Source organism: Toxotes jaculatrix, chromosome 10, assembly GCF_017976425.1.
Source record: "Toxotes jaculatrix isolate fToxJac2 chromosome 10, fToxJac2.pri, whole genome shotgun sequence".
In the NCBI taxonomy this organism is placed as follows: Eukaryota; Metazoa; Chordata; class Actinopteri; family Toxotidae; genus Toxotes; species Toxotes jaculatrix.
In genome coordinates this window covers 4,880,458-4,892,654 of record NC_054403.1, presented here as the reverse complement: position 1 = coordinate 4,892,654, position 12,197 = coordinate 4,880,458, and the positions used below count along the sequence as shown (strand labels likewise).

At 40.5% G+C, this 12,197-nt stretch overlaps 1 non-coding gene across 1 annotated transcript; it reads left to right on the top strand.

Annotated features, from left to right (window-relative positions):
• The first annotated feature begins 10,279 nt into the window (after positions 1 to 10,279).
• trnas-gcu lies at positions 10,280 to 10,361 on the top strand. The gene has a single exon. It is a non-coding gene; the product is annotated as a tRNA-Ser (tRNA).
• The last annotated feature ends 1,836 nt before the right edge of the window (positions 10,362 to 12,197 follow it).

Sequence of the window (12,197 nt, the reverse complement as noted above, 5' to 3'; positions counted from 1 at the left end):
AGAGATAATAATATAATATGAATTATGTATCCAATGCAGCAGTTCTTTGAGTTTGAATCCTTCAGATTTTTAATAAATTCAAACTAAGCAGTTTTTTATTTATTTGTTTTTTATTTTTTAATCACTCAGCTCCAAGCTGTTTCTTTCTTATTGATGATATCCACTAGTGTTCTTTTCTGCTGTCATTCCTCTAAAAATGACTATCTAATTCAACACTTTCAGTCAATTCTCATCTCAGCAGGCCTCAGTCTGTCCAACTGGTGATGTTAAAGAGAAACTCTGTGAAAATCTGTCTTTTGCTTCCCTCTCTGGTTTAAAGTTTCACCTGTGATGGGTGTGGTTGGGTGTGCTCGGAGGTGCTCTCTGTAGCACTTGTAACCACACCCAACAGTGATGTCATTGGGTCTATAAATAGACCTGTGCATCACTGCAGCAAGTTGAAAACCACTGAACCTCAAAAATAAAGAAAGAAAGAAAGAAAGAAAAATTGAGGGGTGACAAACACAAATACACATGTTGTGGAGTACACATGTTGTGGACTTTCATTGACGGAAACATGTCCCCCCCCCATTTAAATGATTGACATCATCATTTTATTTGATTTGATTCATCTTGTAGCAGTGTGTGTGGAACGCCAGGCCAGTAGGGGGCGTGGTAGGCACAGGAATTGGTGGTTGGCTAAGGTCACTCGTGAGTGCGTGAGTTGTAACAGGACGCAGAGCACAGAGTGCAATGCCATGGCTAAAGTCCTGCTTTTGCTTGTGTTACAGAAATAAAGAAAATGAATAGACTGCACTCAGAACTGACTGACTGTCAGTCTGAACGGTGTAACACAATGGTCTTAGGACTGTGGAAAATGGGGTGTGGACAGTCCGATTGGATCCAAGGCCTCCAGGCAATACAATAGAATCCAACCCTAAACTATCCGACGTAATCTGGACCCAACTTGACTCAATTTCAGATCTTGGTTACCACAAACTGTGGATGTATTAAGAAGAACTGGATACTGCATTCCAATATGGCACTACATTCATTCCCATTAAAGTTCCTCATTTGGTGTATTCCCCAAACAGTTTGGAAGCTTCTTGTTTTGGGGCCCATTGAGCATGGGCACTAGAGTCCCTCTCTGGCTAATTTGCTTGAGAACATGTGTTAACGACTTCCTCTGGTCGAGCCAGCTGACGTCCTGTTAGCTCACCGCACACATGAATGTTGTGAATAATTTAATTAAACAGATGTTCTTGGCTTTCCAAATCTTAGTGGACTTAATGGATCCAATTATTACCATATAAAAATTCGTTTTTACAGCCTCTCCTTTTGTAATGATTGTGTAAGGAGAAAATACTATATAGGCCACTGAGTGTGTCACATGACACTGTAATGCAGAATGAGGCCACTATACCACAAACACCTCACAGCCCAGTGTTTGTTCCTGGGGGATTAGTAGAACAACAGTGGATCTGTGAAACCTCTTCTCAGAAGTTCCAATTTCACCTCAGTGCTCTATTGGAACCTTTGTTTTATAACACTGCTGCTGGACTGGTCACCAAGTAAATGTGTTTCAAATGTTTTAAGAAAAAAGATCAGGAGCAACAGATGTCTGTATAAAATTAAATGAGCTTTAATACATCTACACTCGATGTGGAGTTGCTGTATTTGACCACTGCCCTGCAGATGATTGTTTCCAAATGAAATGAATGCAGGATTTTGACATACAACACCTCTACAAAGCTCAGCAGTAAATCCTGCTCCCACACCATTCTGCATCTCCAACTCCCCACACACACACACACACACACACACACACACACACACACACAGATCAAACCTACACATAATCACTGCACTTGAGAGTGCCAAATATGCAGAGCCACTTAGTGAGCGTTGGCTTTCCTGCAGTAAATAATATATACATATATGGATATATTTTTTTCTTTTTATTCCACATTTGATCAGCTCATACAGCAGCACCTTGTTTGTCATTAAACCGTGATCATCAAAAAGCATTTTCTCCCTTTGTAGTCTTTGGCAACGGCGCTGCGAGCAGACAGCGCGCTGCGAGGAAACTGGGTCAGTGGCTTTTCACGTATTATGAGCTTGACCGTCTCTTCATTAAGGAAAAAATAAATTTAAAAAAAAACATCAACAACAGGAAAAAAAAAAAGAAAGAGCAAAAACAATAGCAAGTGACCCATTTCCAAAAGAGCTTCTGCAGTGATTGCAGGTGTGTGAGCACAGGGAGGAATGAGAGAGAGAGAGAGAGAGAGAGAGAGAGAGAGAGAGACAGAGAGAGTGCATCGGTGTGTGCATTGAAAAAGCAGTAAGACAGAAGTAGAGAACTTTGTGTTCAGCTGTGCAGCCTTATGTGCAGAAAGATGGAGGGAGGGAAAGAAAGAGTGGGTGTGCATGCCCTCCCTCCCTCCCTCCCTCCTGTGTTATAAGAGTCTAGCCACTCAGGGTTATATCAGGTGTTGTAATTCCTTCTGCATCATTCCTCCCTCAGGCCATCGCTTCATTCCCACTCAACCTGCTCTAATCAAAGACACACAGTTAATTTGTCCTTTTTGAACACCAAATCACACCTCCAACACGCTGAAGCAAAGGCTGGAAGGCTTAGTGTGTAATGACAGCCTCCTTTCTTTTTCTTTCTCTCTTTTTACTTTCTTTCTTTCTTTATTTCAGTAACCTAATATCATAAAGATTAACTGATGTATATTGGAACAGAAAAACACCACTAGATCAATAAAGAACCAGACAGAGCTAAACTGTGTTTCAAATATGTCAAAATCACCAGTGGTCAAAAAGTTTTCTTCTGAAGCCTGAGAGAGGGTAGAGAATAAAACATTTACTAAGCCTTTTAAGCATTAGGAAATCACAGGATGTGGTCCATAATAGATGTGGACATTGCAGGGGACAAAGCCATAACTCAGTCAAAGCTGAACACACAGACATGAATGACACATTGATATCATTAAGTGTGTCTTGTACTTCCCATGGAAATCATTATCTCTAATGTGCACCACAAACAACCGGTCATCAATGGTCATAAATCTATATATACAAAGATACATTGCAAAGTAATGTATCAAATTGTAAACAAAACAGGCTGGAAAAAAAAAAAAAAAAAACCTTGGGGCTGAAAAGACAACACTAGGTCCTTCTTGTAGCTGACACAACAGCCCATGTGACTTTTACAGCTCACACTCTCCCACTGATTTTAATCTCCTGGCTGTAATTATTATTTGGGTGGGGGTGAATAATTATTCACATATATGTGATGTGGAAGCGATGAAATTCACTGACCAGCTCAGTCTGGGGCTTTAGTGACATTTTCTCTCTCAGTGCTCTTGTGACTCTAACGTTAGTGTCTGTGTATGTGTGTTCAACCTGCCTCTCTCCTGCTGGCTAACTATTTTCTCCCACATCTACTTTGAGCCATCTTCTTCCTGTAGAGCTTCCACACTGGAAGAAATGTCAGACTCCACTGCATACTACGTTGCCTGAAATGTAGAGTGCATTAGCAATGCAAAAATGCACAGCACTGGCACAATCCTCATTACTAATGTAAGCAGGTCGATGTGGGCACTGACGTGAATCTTACCTACTGGAACCATCTACCAGACACGTGTTACGCTAGCTGCTTCTCGCAAAGTACACTGCTTCCCCTAATGCCTCCCATTTAAAGGCAATAACTGGAGCTGTAAGCTGAAAATGCCAAATTCAGATGGATCACACTGACCCAGGAAGGTAAACAATACACAGTTGGCAGTATTTCTGTGAAATATTCTCCCCTTGGGAACTGCATAGCCCAAAAGTTACCCAATGCATCACTGCCCATGTTTACCATGTTGGCATGGCAGCAGATCTTATCCACTTTGATCTATCATGAAGTATCTTGACAGCTGCAGAATGGATTGTCTAATGGTGTATACACATTACAGCAGAATGTTACTGCACATTCCACTGTGGTTGCCATGGTGTTTACCATTCTTAAACTCCCAGAAGTGTATATACATATACATATACATATACACACACACACACACACACACACACACACACACACACACACATATATATATATATATATATATATAGAGAGAGAGAGAGAGAGAGAGAGAGAGAGAGAGAGAGAGAGAGAGAGTTCATACAAGCTGGTTATCTGCTGTAATGTGAATAAGTGCAAACAGGGTCACTAGTGTGAGTCTAGACTTTTGGACTTGAAAAAACAACTTACATTCAGATGAATGAACAAATCAAAATGAGAAACTTTGGCTGACTCTGATCTGCTTTAACACCAAATCACAGCTAAATCAAATTGTCTCGAATCAACTTTGCATTGTTTTTATGGGATCTTAGATGAGACACAAAGTACACTACAAATCTGACATGTTTGAGATCATTGTTTGGCTCTCCTATTACGAAATTAAATGGACTACTTCCACCAACAGAATGTAATTTGAACACCGTAATCTCCAGTATTATTATTCATATCCGTAAATGTAATCAAACTTTTTTAAACCCCATTAAATGTCAGCAGTTCTTCCGTCTCTCTGTGCCAGGCAAACAAAACAACATAATTGAGAAAGTCTGTAAGCAAGTGGGACAGCAAGGGGCTGTCAGAGTGTTTCAGGTATTCATATATCCTCTCATTATTCCATCAAGTGAGTTTTTGATAGCCTGACCTTTTCAGTGCAGTAAATAATGGGATAAAGCCCCAGGCTAGACTTAAGAGATGTAGTGTGTGTGTGTGTTTGGTGCTTGTGTATGTGTGTTTACTGTGTGTGTGTTAGGAGGCGGGCTTTGGTCAGGACTTGTTTTTGTTCATTCATGTCCCTTGGTCACTACTTTGGCTGAGTCACTGTCAGCCCAGGTTATTCCTATTTTGCTTAAACTTACGTTGAAGTTTTGTCCTTGTGCATCATAGGGGAGCTATTCATTATGAGGAAGGGTGAAGGCTTGGAAACACTTTGTTCCAAAAACAAAAACTCAGTATTTTATCACCACTATGCCACCCTTGTGCATAGGTGCATCCTGTTCACTTGTCATGACCTTTCTTTTCCTCCCTTCTCTGTTATCGCTCCCTGTTTAATTAGTAATATCACAGAAAGGTTAATAAAATATATAATTGCTAATGAAGCTCTCTTGTTGTAGGCATTAGGGTCACCATAAAGTCAGTTTTATTATTGCTAGCAGTGAACATCATGTCATGAATGGGATGACATTTATAAAAAAGAAAAAAAATATGAAAGGTTACACCTGATTGTTCATTCACATTGTGTCTTTGTAAGTAGAACACAAGCTGTTCACTGTTCGGTAGAATGCAAGTGCGCAAACAGTTTGAATCAATATTTCTTCTTGTAATGGGACATTTGGCACATATGGCGTTACACCAAACACTTGGGTCCTTATGCTTATCAGGGGAATGCTGTCTGACTACTCTTGCTCTTTTCTGGCAACACACTACAAACCATTTCAGGCCTGCATAGTACTTTTTTTGTAATGAATCCAGATTTAGGAACCCTATTTAAGGATTGATGTACATTGCAGATCAGGATGGGGACGATTTGTTTCTAAGCTGGAGAACAGGATAGAAAATACCCTTTGAAAACATTTGGCACAGTAATTGTTGAGTCATTGGTATTGTGTTCTTCATTCTTTTGCTACGGGGCAGTAAAGTCTTACTGTGTGCAAACTATAACACTGTAAAAAGAAACTTCCTTTTCCTCTCTTTTTTAGTTCTAATATCTTGAAACCTGTGCAATGATATCCCACTGCAGTGAAATATTTACAAGGAAAACTAAGCAACTTAAACTCACCTTTTAAGACAGAGGAAAGGAGCACCAACAGATTTGCCTTTACACTGCTTATTCTTGCTATATGGTCATGCTTCAAAATACTCAAAGTCATGAAATCTGTTCACATCTAATGATTATAGTTTCATCGGGTTGTCAAATGCAGGCATATGGATTCATTGGTAATAGGTCAACTCTACATCTTCAAATGCCCTGAAAACATTAACAGCAAAGAGCTAACAGCAACAAAAGCAGACAGTATCTGAAGCTCAACGCAAGAATTCTTTTTCAATTTTGTGGACAGCTGACGTTTCAGAGAAATTAGGTTTTCGTCTCACTGCAGAGTCAAAACTGATAGATGAGGGAGGGAAAGATGAGCATAAACTCTGCAACAAAAGAGTTTTGTTGGGCCTGCAGATGTCTCCCTGTCTAACACTTCAACATATAATTACTCTTGGGAGACCTTTAGTCTGCTCTTCTTTGTCGTACAGAAATAATAGAAGGTTTTTTGATCTACACTTGGACCACATTTGTGCCAAAAGGCCCTGATGAAGACTTTGATTTCTTCTCTAACACCATATATTGGTCTGTTGTTTATATGGACTGGTTATTAGATTAGCTGGTGCTGGAATTCTATTACACAACTTTTCAGATTAGATAGAGACGCCCGTGTATGCTACAGGATTCAGGCCATGTATACCTGTTGGGGAATAACTGTAGAGTGATCCCTTAAAACCTGATCACTTGTTAGTTTGATTTTTACTGTGGTGTATGTGCTCTGTTTCTCTATCACATTTGTGTTTGTGAGCAGAATCTGAAGGTTAAGATGGTGATTGAGTCAAACTTTCACTGAAATATGGATTTCATCATTCTCTCTCTCTCTCTCTCTCTCTCTCTCTCTCTCTCTCATTCATCCTGCCCCCCCCCCCCCCCCCCCCATCCCACATCCCACATCCCACACACACCTCTCTTTTCCACATCCATCACATAATCTCATACTCACATACACACTCCTGGACATCTTTTCTTTTCTCAATACTAACTTGCCTTGTTGTCTTTCTAAATTCTGCCTGAGACTTTATCGGTAAAACAATTTTGGCAAAGCAATATAGCTCCATGAAAGAGTTCTTATGTATCCATGTAACAAAGTGAATTATGAGTTTGGCCTGTGTGTCTTGATTGTTCATTTTCCCTCAGGCTCTGCAGTTTATTTGCCAATATGACATGGTGTTTCTTCCACCTGCAACTAAGTCTTAATATGAGTCAGCCTCCCTCCCTCTTCTTCTTCATCTTCTGTTCCTACTCTGCAGCCAGCTGCAGTGTTCTGCAACCTTTTTTTAGATTCAGCGCTCGGATTCTCTATGGTTACCATGGCCACCAGCATAATCCAGAAGGAAGATCCTTACTGGTGTGTTTTGCTCACCTTTACCACTGTTAGCCTCTCACCTCCATAGTGCGCTACATCCACTGTTAACTGCCAGGTCACCAAGTGATAAAAAATTTGAAGGCCAAACTTTCAACAAACTGTTTGCTAGGTAACCATTTTCTTCTTCACCCTCATGTTTATGCTAATGCCTGTTCAGGATACAAACAAAACATGGTCCTGTGGAGCAAAAACACTGCACTACTTGCTCCAAGTTGAACAACCAATTACTTTCTACAGGTATTTTTGTTTACAAGTTCAGTACAAATCATTCTAAACTGCACTGTTGAGTCCCACACTGACAAAAGCTTTCACCTTCTCCCACCTACTACCCTTTTATATGTTACCAAACTGTCAGCCATACAAATTAAAGGCATTCAAACCTTAAACAGTGCTACAAACCTTTTGGAGTGCTGTGTGACAACTTGCTTTAAGCAGTGCAGGTGGTGACTGACTGAATCATGTCTCCCCCTCAGGGTTTGCCATAGCTGTATGAGCTTGCTGCTGAGATCGTTCAGTGCTACAACCCTGTGGGTTTTTAGAACTTTTTGTTTGCTGAAAACAGCTGCCTGCTCTGGCCAAAAAAAAAAAAAAAAATTACTCTCACCGCTATTAGAGCGGTGAGAGTGAACCAAACTGCAGGTCAGACAGAGCTGCAAACCCAGGCTTTAATTCTGCAGGAGTCCCCTTTCAAATTATCACAGTGTTTGCACATTGTTATTGAATACAGTGGGGTCCAAAAGTCTGAGGCCTGAATGTTGTTAGAGTTCAAACCACTTGACGACACCAGATCACCCTCCTTTTGCTTGGTGTTTCCAGGAGATCGAACTCTGAACAATTGCAACACCAATAAACAGCGCTGGCATCCGGTGTACTATTAAGCTATAAGTGACACCAGCTTGTCATAGCTGCCTCTGCTTTGATGATCTTTCTTTTCTTCGTTTCTTAACCATGATAATTCAAATATTTGTTATGGGCCATAGATTTTCACTTCATGATCACCAGACCATGTTACGAAAACACACAAAACAATCGCCTCTTTGTTTCTTTCCCAGGCCATTATAAATACAATCACTTGGCTGGCAGTGGTGTGATATGAATCCACACCTCCTGAGACACCAGAGCCTTAATCCAGCATTTTAGATCACTCTGCCTCACTGACAGGCAGCAGATTTCATCACTACTGTATCATCAAGAAAGTATCACGTTATTTACAATGCAGCCATGATGAAGACTCTGGTTCTCATCACGGCACGTGAGAAAGGAAATCATGCAGAATAATTGAAGGTGTTTCACTGAAACCAAACTATATTCAAAGACTGGAACAAAAACATATTGAATCAGCTTCCTTTTAATCAACTTGGATTGTTGATAGATGTAATTTTCAGGAATACTTATTTCAGGCCTGTTTTGTTTCCAATTATTCCCTGAAATCTTTTTTTTTTTGTAGTCTTTTTTTTGTTTTTACTGCCTAAAAAGTCTTCAAATGAAGTTGGTTAACAAGGGGAATTATCTCACTCCATTAGTAGTAGCCTAGAATCTTTTCTACCAAATGCCTGGAATTGGCCTCTCTCAGTTTGCACAGGAGAAACTTTATTTCTGCAGCCTGCATTTGCAATCTCATTCTTTCGGTCAGCAGCCAGAGCTCCGGACCACAGGTGAGGATTGGAATGAAGATTGATGATTGAATTCTGAGTTTGGCTTTGTGACTCAGCTCTCTCTTTACCAACGTGGCCCAATGCAGACCAGCTTTACCGCTGTTTGGCCTTACTTCTTTTGGGCGACTGGTCAGTTCTCATTTTTATTCTCGATGTAAAGGAATTGACTTTTGGCAAAGACATGAGGTCAGCACACAGTAGGGTAACGGTACATACTGATGTGTTGGGCATATTATTGTTGGATTTATGATCATGTGTCATTTTACTGCATCACACGATAAACAGAGTCTTGTCCAGTAAAGAAATATCTTTTAAATTCCAGCCAGTGTAAAGATCTGGGCTACTCTGAGGCTATGTTTAACTAACCACAGGCACATCTCAGGAAGTGCTGAATAATGCATTGCAATGTAATTGAAGGCTGAATATCACGGTATCATTGGCTGGGTGGAAACTGCTGGCTGGAACGGATGGACAAATGTGTGGGCCCAAAGCGAGGAGTCTTGGGACCATGGGAGTGTCTCATCCTCTTAAGACTTCATTAAGACCCCTAGAAGCCCCTGTAGAAAAGGGCAGAGTGACATGAGAGAGGGAAAAGACAGGGAGGAGGCAGGATATGGCATAAAACTGAAACAAGGTAAAGAGTCAAACTGATTTTAGTAGGGTGCCGAAGGGGTTTTGAGGCAGATATGAGTGGCTTTCCTCTAGAGCTAGGCTAATAAATCAGCCTGGCCAGTGTAACAGCTGATAATAACTTACAGCAGATATACCTGTACAAGTACATATGGCAAACAAAAGAAATCACAGTACAGAAATGTTAAAGATGTGTTTGAGCTTATTTAGGAAGTGTTGACATTACTGTACATAGCCTGTCCACCAGACAGCAATGACAATTCATAATTCACAACCAAATCCAGAGGATTTTTGTTAAGTCAAAAAAATCAATGACATTATATTATCAGATCTCTCCATCATTGCTATTGGTATCTGCCTCCAAAATCCAGTACTATACCATTTACTGCAACAAGTCTGTGATTATGTGTAAAAATTGAAAATACTACTCCCAGTGGGATAAAGTCAAGCAGCCCCAAAAGTTCATCCTAATAGGTGCATAAATGTCTGAACCAAATTCTGTGCCAGTCCATTTGGTAGATGTTGAGATATTTTATTGGATAATTCAAAGTGTTTCCTCTGGTTGACCCTAGATGGAAAGTCTGGGCATCAGCAGAGTTTTATTACGGTCGGGGCTGTGCGAGTTGTCTGTCTGTTGTATGTTAGCAGCGCATGGCATTTGTGCACTGCAGAAAGAGCAAAAAGCACACAAAAAAAGAAGAAAAAGCCAGCATTCGAGAGCGGAGCGAGCAAACACGTCCACCACGGAGGGCGCCATGTTGCCATAATAACATGACGAGGTGGCCGAGTGGTTAAGGCGATGGACTGCTAATCCATTGTGCTCTGCACGCGTGGGTTCGAATCCCATCCTCGTCGGATTCCTTTATGCAATTTCCCCACTGAGAAACTAATAAAGGATTCTCTTATCTTATCTTAATCCATTCTGAAGCACAACATTTGCATTAAGGTCACAGCGGACCTTTGACCTCTGACCTCCACAATCTAATCAGTTCATCCTTGAGTCACAGTCAACATTTGTGCAAAGTTTAAAGACAATCCTTCCAAGGGCTCTTAAGATATTGCATTGCCAAAGCAAAACATAAACTCGGTCATAGGGACCCTGACCTTTGACCTAAAACCTCAGAAATCTACTCACTTCATCTTTGAATGACCGTGAACATTTGTGCAAACTTTAAAGAACATCCTTCAAAGTGTTCTTAAGATATCACATTCACCTGCATAAAATTAAATGTACGATCACAGCAACCATGCCGATTTCGCATTACCATACAAAACATAAATATGGTCATAGTGACCTTGCCCTTTGACCTCCAAATTCCGTTCGGATCTGCCTTAAGTCACAGTCGACATTTATGCAAAGTTTGACAGATAACACAAAGCGTTCCTGAGATATTGCGCATAGAAGAATCCGGGAGAGACGGACGGGCGGACGGACAACCCGAAAAGATAATGCCTCTGGCCTTGGCTATCACCAAGGCAGAGGCATAAAAAGCATCCACTGCACTACAGGAAAGGTCAGAGAATCGCCAAAGCTATTCACAACTGACTATTCAGTGCCATTCACAATTATATAACAAAAGAAATATGTCTGTTGCCAAACAAATTGGAAAAAGGCTCTAATTCCATAGAAATTCTTCACACGGACTTGAACATGCTGCACAGACATTTGGTTTTTGTTTTCCCAGGATCATTGCAAGTTGCAACCCTATATTTAATTAATCTATAACTATCTATTTCTGCATTTTAAAGATACAATTCTTTTATTGTTATTATTTATATCATTTATGATTTTGTGTTTATCACAGGATTCATGAGTATTCAAGAACTGAAGTGCCTAAATTAAGTCTAACAATTAATGTCAGCCATCAACATAATTTGCCTGTCTGCTGATGTGATACAACTCTGATTCTGTGAAGCAGCAAAATCACTGTGGGGTCCAGGTTATTAGAGTCTTATTGGATGCCATGTCAACAAAGCCACAGCAGTTTCGGAACTTCGACGTTCCTGTTCACGTGTTTATTGGCCTTTTATCAATTTGGGAACTATGACAATGGACTTTCATGGACTTACATCTCCACTCCTGTGTCCTGGACATGTCCTTCACAAATCATCCAGTTATCAGCCATTTTTACCCATAACTTCCGCTGGCAAACTAGTGGACACTGCTTCACCTGAAACCTTCCACTAGTCCAGCAAATTCTTCTTCTAAAATTTTAATAGAAGTTTGGTATGTGGAAAATAGTGAACACTTCCCTTTCCACTGGCTGTGTCCCTGACTTCTTTCAACACTGCCTGTATCCAGCCTTTTCTCCTAAAAACCGATCCGTCTGTCTACAATATAACTGGTTTCCAAGCTTTCATTTACTGCCAGTCAGTCTCCCTACAGCTTCTGGAAAACAGTATTTTTAAAAAACGTCAGTATGGTTTTTGTAAAAATCACAGAACAGAAACCACCTTTCTCAGAGTCACAATGACCTCTTAATGAATGCAGATGCTGGAGACTGCTTCATTCTCATTTTGCTAGACTTAAGTGCAGCTTTTGATACAGTGGCTCACAGTATCCTGATGATAATCGTGATGATTATTATCATTATCACTATTACGGCCGGCTTGATGCATTCTAAGTGAACAGTGTGTGACTCTACACATAAACAAAATTGTGAGTGTGAGGCCCGCCTGCTTAGGCAGCAA